The following is a 9,101-nucleotide window of genomic DNA, read 5'->3' as shown; positions in this document are numbered from 1 at the left end:
ACAGTGATGCGTGGCACGTCGTACAAGTTCGCTCTACTGAACCAGTCTAAAAGCAAGTCACTGTGGGAGATTTCACATAACTCTTACTTGCAGAATCCAATTTGGCTCAGACTTGTGGCATTGGAAAGAGGACACAGAAGGATACTACAGGTAGAAAGTTCAGAACTTGATGATCCGAAATTACAGAAATACGTCAGATTCAATATCAGGTTTCTATAAAGTGAAAAAAGGTGTGTAGTTTTTTTTTAATTTTTTATCTAAGCTTGGTTTAACGGAATTCAAAGGGCATAGTAAAGCATTATTATCGGTAACTGATGCACTGAGGAAAGAAAATGCAAACACCTAGTAAGGAACCTGAAAGCTCTAGCATGACTCATGAAGAAGAGGAAGAAATGCTACATGATATATCAAAATTACAAGAACAAGTGCAACAAATGTCACGCTCACAAAAGCTAACAGAAGCTAAGATAAGTGGCGTGGAATCTAAGATAAATGGCGTGGAATCTAAGATAAAGGGAATGGAAGCTAAGATGGAGGATTCGATGGTAAATTTGAAGATAGATTTGAAGACAGACATGGAAGAATTGAAGAACTTGCTTCAAGAAAGGGTCACTAATGGTGAAAAGGTAGTAAAGGAAACTCATGATGAGAACAAAAGAAATGTTAATCATGATTCCATAGACTCTAATGTTGGATCAAAGACTCACCATGTTCCAAAAATCGATATGAGGAAGTTTGATGGCAAGGATCCCACCACATGGATATTACAGATGGAGCAATTCTTCGATCTCAATAATGTGCAAAACACACAAAAGGTACGTATGGCAACTTTATATTTGGAACCAAATCAGTTTGTATGGTATCAATGGCTTTGTTCTCGTAAACAATTTATCACTTGGGCAATTTTTACGAAAGAATTGATAGCACATTATGAGGATACAAAAAACAACACTTTTTTTAGCTAATTGATAAGTCTCAAACAAAAGGGTTCAATAATGGAGCACATTGAGGAGTTCCAAAAATTGAACATAAGGGTAAAAGATATTCCAGAGGAGCATAGGATTGATGTGTTCATAGGGTCTTTAAAGGATAATATCCAACATGATGTGCGCCTTTGGGAACCTGATTCATTAGAGAAGGCATTCAGGTTAGCAAGAAAAATGGAAAGCAAAATTATGGCAACTAGGAAGCATACCATTCACAACTATAAAGATGGAAGTGTTGTTGCCCATAGTCTTCCACAACCTACAAGGTTGACACCACAACAATTGGAAGAAAAAAGAGCAAAATGGCTTTGCTACAATTGTGATAACAATTACACAAAAGGTCATAAGTGTGCTGAGAAGAAATTATTCTACAAATATTGTGAAGAGGAAGAAGAAAAGGAGCAAGAAAGGTCAAAAGAAGAGGATATATTCTAGGAACAAAGCCTAGATGAAGAACAAATAAATCCGACCATATCTTGTAATGCATTGGCAGGAATTACCACTCCTCAAACCATCAAGATAGAAGGACAAATCAAGAAGAAAAAGGTAATAGTTTTGATTGATTCAGGAAGCACCCACAATTTTATTCATTGTAGGGTAGCAAAAGAATTGAATTGCTTCCTATATCCAGCACCAAAGTGTCAAGTGATGATTGCAAATGGAGGAACACTAAATTGCTCTGGAAAGTGCCATAATATCAAGTTATCCATGGGAGAATATGTATTGACTAGCCCAATGCTTTCCATTCCAATGGGAGGTGCGGATGTTGTACTAGGAGTCCAATGGCTACAATCCTTGGGTACAATAGCTTTTAATTTTCAAGAACTTTTCATCAAATTTTCTTCGGAAGGAAAGGAAGTTGAATTAAGGGGTATTGCAGGGAAACCAGGAAAGATAATCAGCTCTCATGGTATGACAAAGCTTCTAAGAAAGGAGCAAAGAGGTGTAATTGCACAATTATGCTCGCTAGATGTTTCCACATTGGAATCATCTATTTCTCCAGATCTCCAAAAAGTCTTGGACAATCATTCCAAGGTATTTGAGACTCCCAAGGGTCTCCCACCTATGCGTGATCATGATCATGCTATTCATCTGATTCCAGGAAGTGTTCCTCCAAACATCAGGCCGTACAGATATCCCTATGTCCAAAAAAGTGAAATTGAACGTATGGTTGCAGAAATGCTAGAGGCTGGTATAATTCAACCGAGTCAAAGTTCTTTCTCAGCTCCAGTATTATTGGTGCACAAGAAGGATGGATCATGGTGCATGTGTCCAGATTATAGGGAGCTCAACAAGCTCACTATTAAAGATAAGTTCCCCATTCCTGTTATTGATGAATTACTGGATGAATTGCATGGATCAATTTACTTCACCAAGTTGGATCTTCGTTCGGGATATCATCAAATCAGAATGAAGATTGAAGACATTCCAAAAACGGCATTTAGAACTCATGAGGGTCATTATGAATTTTTGGTCATGCCTTTTGGCCTTACCAATGCACCTTCAACATTTCAAGGTTTGATGAATTCAATTTTCAAACCATTCCTTAGAAAATTTGTGTTAGTATTTTTTGATGATATACTAATCTACAGCAAGTCTTGGAAGGATCATGTTGAACATGTTGACAGGGTGCTACAACTATTGGAGGAGAAACAATTATATGCAAAAAGATCCAAATGTTTCTTTGGAGTCCAGGAGGTGGAATATTTGGGTCATATTGTATCTCATGAAGGAGTTAAGGTAGACCCTAGCAAAATTAAAGCCATTAAGGAATGGAAAATCCCCACATCCATAAAGCATCTGCGAGGATTTCTTGGGTTGACAGTGTTAACACCCAGGTTGTTCCCTATGACTCCCAAGGGAATACGGCCGGGGTAACCACTAACCAATCTTTGGATCACAGTTTCTAGCCAAACTGCAATCAGAGAGGGCTCTCTTTTTATGATTTGTCTCTGTTATGATGGTGTTTTAGGCTAGGTATTATGCTCAGGTTTTGGTTTATGTTTCGGTTGTAGGATTTCCTTCAGGGCTTAAGATGTAGTGTTTAGAGAGTAATATATCATTGGGCAATGGAGTCTGGAGTTGTGAAATGCTTTAAAGTGTAGAATTGGTGGTGTTCAAACTGCAGGGCCAATTGTGTATCTCAGACAAACAAATTTAACTAGAATGGTGAGGCATGTCAGTCAACAGAAAGAAATTAAGAATTCTCTATTAAATTGGTGAGGTGAAATTAAAACACATTGCACAGGAGCAAACTTGAATTCCTGTGACAAAGGTCACTGTGAAAGATGTATTCTGAAAGTGCAACAATTAAGAATTACACTTATCAAGATTACAGCTGAAGAAAAAACATTCATTAACAACACCGATTGAACTCAGGGTATTCCTTGAATAAATCCTCAAAGTTATTCTTTTTCCTTGTTGCTAAACATTCAGAAATTAGAAACACATATGGATTTTAACAAATCTAAAATACATAACAGGGAGAGTCACAGATACTTATTGTATTGTGTGATACATAGGAATCCAGCAGTTTTCAACATACACCAGAACGCATTCAGCACTTCAGAAATCCGAGAAATTCCATCACTTTCTTTATTAAACTTCTGAAAGGATTACAGCATATGAACTTCTTCAGGAGAAATCAACAACAACCCTTGCAAACTCATGCGAAGGGGACTTTATAGGAATGCTTATACAAAATATCTCAGGCATTGAGTCATCTGAGAGAGAAAATATCTTCATAACTTCATACAGAAAGTAGAAAAGAAGTTATTACAACTTTGAATGCAGCATAAATGCTCTTTAAGTCTGTCAGAGGATAATTTGACCTTTGGAGGTCATTGAGTCGGTTGAACCGCTTTGCTTAAATGCTGGATAATGTGTCTTTACTTTTTGATGCGTTGTATCTTCTCGGCTATGCCAGCTGTGGTTTCCTATTCTTGCTTTGTTGGCTAAAATTTTTGCTGAGTTGGCTTAGCTTTAATCTTTGATGTATGCTGATTTTGTTAACTGTGCTTTGCATAACAATTGATATTTTTTAAAAAAAACAAAATTTGGTGAATGGCTCCATGTCTATAAAATTTTATGTATTGTATTTGTCCACCAGTCTTGTGTAGGGAGTTGATGCCTGAGAATTGCATCCATAGTCTCCTCTGCCTTTGTATACTTGTAAAAATTGGGTGCCACATCAAATAGGTGATTGATCTCATTCATTATAAAAAATAGATTTTCTACCTTGTTGTAGATAGTTTGTCCTGTAGTTGGCCCTGTTTCTTCTGAGCTGTTGGGCTTCTCATTGATTTCATTTGTGGCAAATGCATTCACTCTTTTGGCATACTGCTCATGAATGAGCAGTCTCCCTGCACTGTTCAGTAAGCTAGGGAGTCCTCTGTTTTGCAGCACCAGGAATTTATCCATGAATCTTTTTACCTCGGTCTGCATGTCTTGGGTTCTTCTCTCCAATGTCTGCACCAAATTTCTCAATGTGAGAACCCTTTTGATCAACTGAATGGCCTCAGTTCTATTGGGAATTCCCATGTTTGCCAGCTGAGTACTTGTTCTATTATTCAGCACATTGATCATCCTGGTGGCAACTTCAGGCATGTTGCCTAGAGCAGCCCTTGAGTTGTGAATTTCAGCTTGTGCTTTTGGGATGAGCTCTACCTACTCATGGATTGTCTCTATATACTGCCATTGGTCAGTAATAGACTGGCCAATGTTGGCCCATAGCATTGCCTTAAGCCCAGCTATAACTTTATCTAATTTGAGCTCATTTTCCAGCTCTTTGATCTTGTCTTTAAGGGCTTTCACCTCCCTGCCCTTCTCCGCCACCGCTTGCTTGGATTTGTCATACCTGTCATTCACCTTGGCCAATTTATCCCTGGTCTCATTTAACTCGGTCATTTGAGCTTCCAGGATTTGAATTTCATTCTTCAGCTTTTGCATATCCAGGCTTTGGGCCTGCTCTGTGGTTGTTGGTGCTGCTGAAGTAGATGTTGCTGTCTGTTCAGTCTGTTGAGGAGGAGGAGGAGCAGTGATAGGAGCAGTTTCCTCAAGATTGATGACCAGAGGAGGCTGAGAGGTCTGACCCTCTTCTCTTTGTTTCAGTGCTGTTTCCAATGCTGCTTGTGCGGCCTCTGATTCTCCCAACTTTTCTTGTGCTTGAATCAGCTGCTTATAAAGGGAAATCATCAAGGCTGTGGCATCCTGCTCATGTCTTTGCTGAGCTACTTCATCTGTTTGAGGGTGAATGGTAGCTGGGAGTTTGATCTTTTTTCCTTAAGGCAGCCATGTCAGCATCCCTCAACTTCAATATCTCTTGTATTCCTTTGATGTCTTTGGGATCATGCCCAATCTCAATGATTATGTCTTCCAAGGACCTTATTCTGTTGTCCTTTGCCTGGGATGATGCCCTCTCCAACTCCAGTTGAGAGGCTGTATTATTGAGGCTCCTTTCTAGCTTGTAATTTTCTAATGTTTTGTCTGCCAAGGCGGCATACACCATCTCACCAGTCTGTTTGTGCAGTTCAATTTTATCCATTGGGTGTATGTCCTTGGCCAGGACCTCCAGATTGGTTTTGAGGTAATCTAAGGTAGATTTGGGCTGCAGCGCTATTGGCATAAAATGGCTCATGATCATTTTGCCTTCCTGTACATCAAATGCAGACATCAGTCTTTGTTGATTGGTGGGAGCCATTTTCAATAAATGGTTGTACAGTTGTATTTTGATAGGGTCACTCCTCCTTTTGATGTCTATAAACTGGTGCTTGATGCTCCTTTCTCCTACTCTTTGCTGGCTGGAGGAGCTGACCTCTCCTCCCATAGTTCTGTCCTGTTCCTGCTGGAAGGAACTGGCTGAAGCTTCTCTGCTGGGTGGGCCCATGCCCATGCTTGCCTTATTCCTATGTCATCCTCAGAAAAGTCATTCAACCTTTGCCTTTTCTCTCCCTGGTTTATGGATGATGCCAGGGGAGTTTCTCTATCCCTTTTTCTGTTTATGTCCTCTTTCTGTGGAGTTTGGAGGACCGAGGCATCGAAGGTAGTTTTTGGCCTAGGAGGCACTATGTTTTGAGCCTTTTGCTCAGTGGAAGTTGGAGTATCAACTACTCTTTCTTGCTGTAAGGGCTGATGTCCCTCATGTGGCCCTTCTTTTTGATGCAGTTCCTGTTGTTGTTGTTGTTGCTCTGCCTGCTGCTGCATTTCTTTATCTGCCTTCTCTTGAGTCACTGGAGGTGGCTGCTCCTTGCCATGGATTGATTGTTCTATCTCCATTTCCTTTTCTTTGCCTTTGCTAGATATATTTTCAGTGGCCTTGGTAGTTTGCTGTTTGGCAGTTGAGGAGGATGCAGCTGCTCCCACTTGTGTGCTCGGAAGTGTGAATACCTGTGAACAAAGTTCAAGGTCAGCCATCTTCCTTAGATTCCTTACTGCCCTCTGATTTAGCTCTTCTTGTGATATGGGCTCTTCTAAGGTCCCTCTCCTCCATTTGTCTTGGTTAGCATATTTTTCAATGTGAGGGATACTATAATGATCATAGGCAGACAACTTATATTTGAGCCTCCTCATAGTTATAAAATGATTAGGGTCATAGGGTTTCCATAGGAAACTGGTTTGAAGGCCAAGGGACTCAAGCATTCTATCTGCTTCCTTCCATCCTTGCTCCCTCTGGTTATAGATAAAATGGCCAAGTTGGCTTTTCACCTTCAACTGTGCTTTTTTGCCTTTTCCTGAAAAGTGAAGCACATCAACCCGGCCAAATTGCCTAAAGTACTCTAGGGCAAATAGCCTCATAGGCACATACTTAGGTAATCTGAATGGAGGCAAATCACACCCATATATCCTGATGACGGTGTGGTTTTGGTAGAAGTACCAATCCCCAATGCTGTAAGCTTTGGATAGCTGAAGAATTCTCTGCATGTCATCAGTGAGTCTCGGAGGAGGTGAGCTCATCAGCATTGCCATAGCTGGATGGACGAACAGATCTATGAATTCACAGTAAGTGTATGGAGACTCAGGTGTAGTGTGGAAGACAGAGGACCAATAGACCACTGATCTGGGATTGCCTTGGGCATCCACTCTTTTGATTGAAAAATGAAATTTCTCATGTTGATGGTACAAGATCAAATGGTAAATGTAGGAGGTGTATCTGAACATCTTTTCTCTGGATAAATTCATTAGCTGCTCATGCATTTTGTCAGAGATGTAGGTGGCATAATCATAGCAAACTGGAGGTCTGCCCGGAGCGAACATCAGCATCATTACCAGTACAGTTTGGTCTACCAATTCTATTGAGCTATAGCCCAAAATCAGACTAATCATATCTACCAAGTCCCTGCCCAACTGGTTAAGGTATACTTGATTCAGAGGAGGATATTGCACAGAATCAGAGTCAATGTATAACTGATTTAGCTTAGTGATTTGGGCATCTGTCAATCTAGCCCCTTGTTTTATCAAGTCTACTAGTGACAAGGGGACCAATTTTCTCTGAGTTTTGAAGCAGAGCATGTTCCTGATGGCTTCAGGAGTGATGTAAAAGAGAGCAGAACCAGAAGGATCCAACACAGCCCTCTGAGTAGGGTCATAATATTCAGCACAAAGATGGATCAAATCAGGGAATTGATTGACTTGAGGCAACTTAAAAATAGGAAGAAAAGAATCCCATATACCCAACACATCTGCTCCAGTTTCATGTTTGGCCTTAAGTTCATTGAGCAGGTGGATATGGAACTTGGTCCTCATCAACATCTCTTCTGAAATCTGATAATCCATATCTGCCAAGGGTTGCCATTCCAATTCCTTTGAGGGGCATTCAGAGGCTGAACATTTAGTACTACAGGTGTCTCCATTGCAAAAGAGGATTCTGAATTAAGTGTAAAGTGGTTTCAATTGAGCAGGACAGTATAGAGGAGTGTCTCTTTACCAGGGAGGTGAATTTATAAGGAACATAGAGTAGTTCTAATAAACAACAATTGAAATATTGTTTAAAGTTTAAATAAGACCAATGCCTGGCCTCACTCTGTCTTTCTCAGCAGGTAAATTCAGTTTAAATGAGTCTTTCGCGAATGCGCGAACAGAGTATGGTTTTTAGTGAAAATGCGGGCAAACAAGGCTCAGCTAGTGTTTTTCGAGTTCACAATTGTAAATGGGGCCAGGCGCAAGTATTTCTGCCGGTCAATTATATGTTTTTTCACAAATTTAATCGTCCTTGGCAATTTACAGACAAAACCAGGTGAAGGAAGGATTTTCAAGGATAAATACCTGGTTTTCAGAGAGCAATGGAGAGGAATGCAGGTGAAAATGGTGCGCTGGCGGTCTCCTGGTCGAGTTCTGCAGGTTGGTGCACTGTTGGACGTGAAAAAATCATGCAGGAGCAACAAACGTTTTTGTAGAAAAGTGCCAAAAAAACGCGGAATTTGGCTATAATATTGATTTTTCGGACTTTTGGCGCGCTTTTCTGGTGACGTCAGCATGACGTCATCGGTGGGGTCAGGGCCGGGTGACGTCAGCATGACGTCATCAGGTGAGGTGGCAGGCTCTGAGTGGTCCACGGGGATGATGAAGTGGCAAGACACATTGGCAGAAGGTCGGGCGCAGCGGTTGACGCGATGGCAGGGTGGCAATGACGTGGGATGACGTGGGAGTGACGTTGGACAAGCGGGATGACCGAAACCGGAAGCGGTTAGCGGTTTTATATCACACCGCTTATGATACGGACGAGGTATTTGTCAGGCGTACCTCCGATGCACTGTGGGGAAGATACGTGGCGACCGAATGACGTATCCCTTCTGACAGATATCGGAAGGTATCTGTCCGCCATCGAAGCCGCTCCGATATCAATGAGGGCCGTCGGATCTCATGGGCCCGATCCGACAGTTTGATGGGGGGGTAAGGTGCTCAACCGGTATGGGGTAACTGGCGGACGTCGGAGCCGCTCCGACATGGATGAGAGCCATTGGATTAGAGGCTCTCCATCGGACGGCTGTCGGATCAATGAAATGATCGGCCGATACGGAAGGGGCGGGGTTATTTTAATATTTATTTCGGGATCTGTGCTTGGCGGAGGACCATTGGGGTATGGAGGGTTTCAATGGTTTTTCTATGTATTTTCAAATA

This window comes from Pinus tabuliformis, chromosome 1_1 (assembly GCF_031772625.1).
Source record: "Pinus tabuliformis cultivar Carrire ecotype Pingquan chromosome 1_1, CPIR1, whole genome shotgun sequence".
NCBI classification, from domain to species: domain Eukaryota; kingdom Viridiplantae; phylum Streptophyta; class Pinopsida; order Pinales; family Pinaceae; genus Pinus; species Pinus tabuliformis.
Note: the sequence above shows the minus strand (reverse complement) of the source record.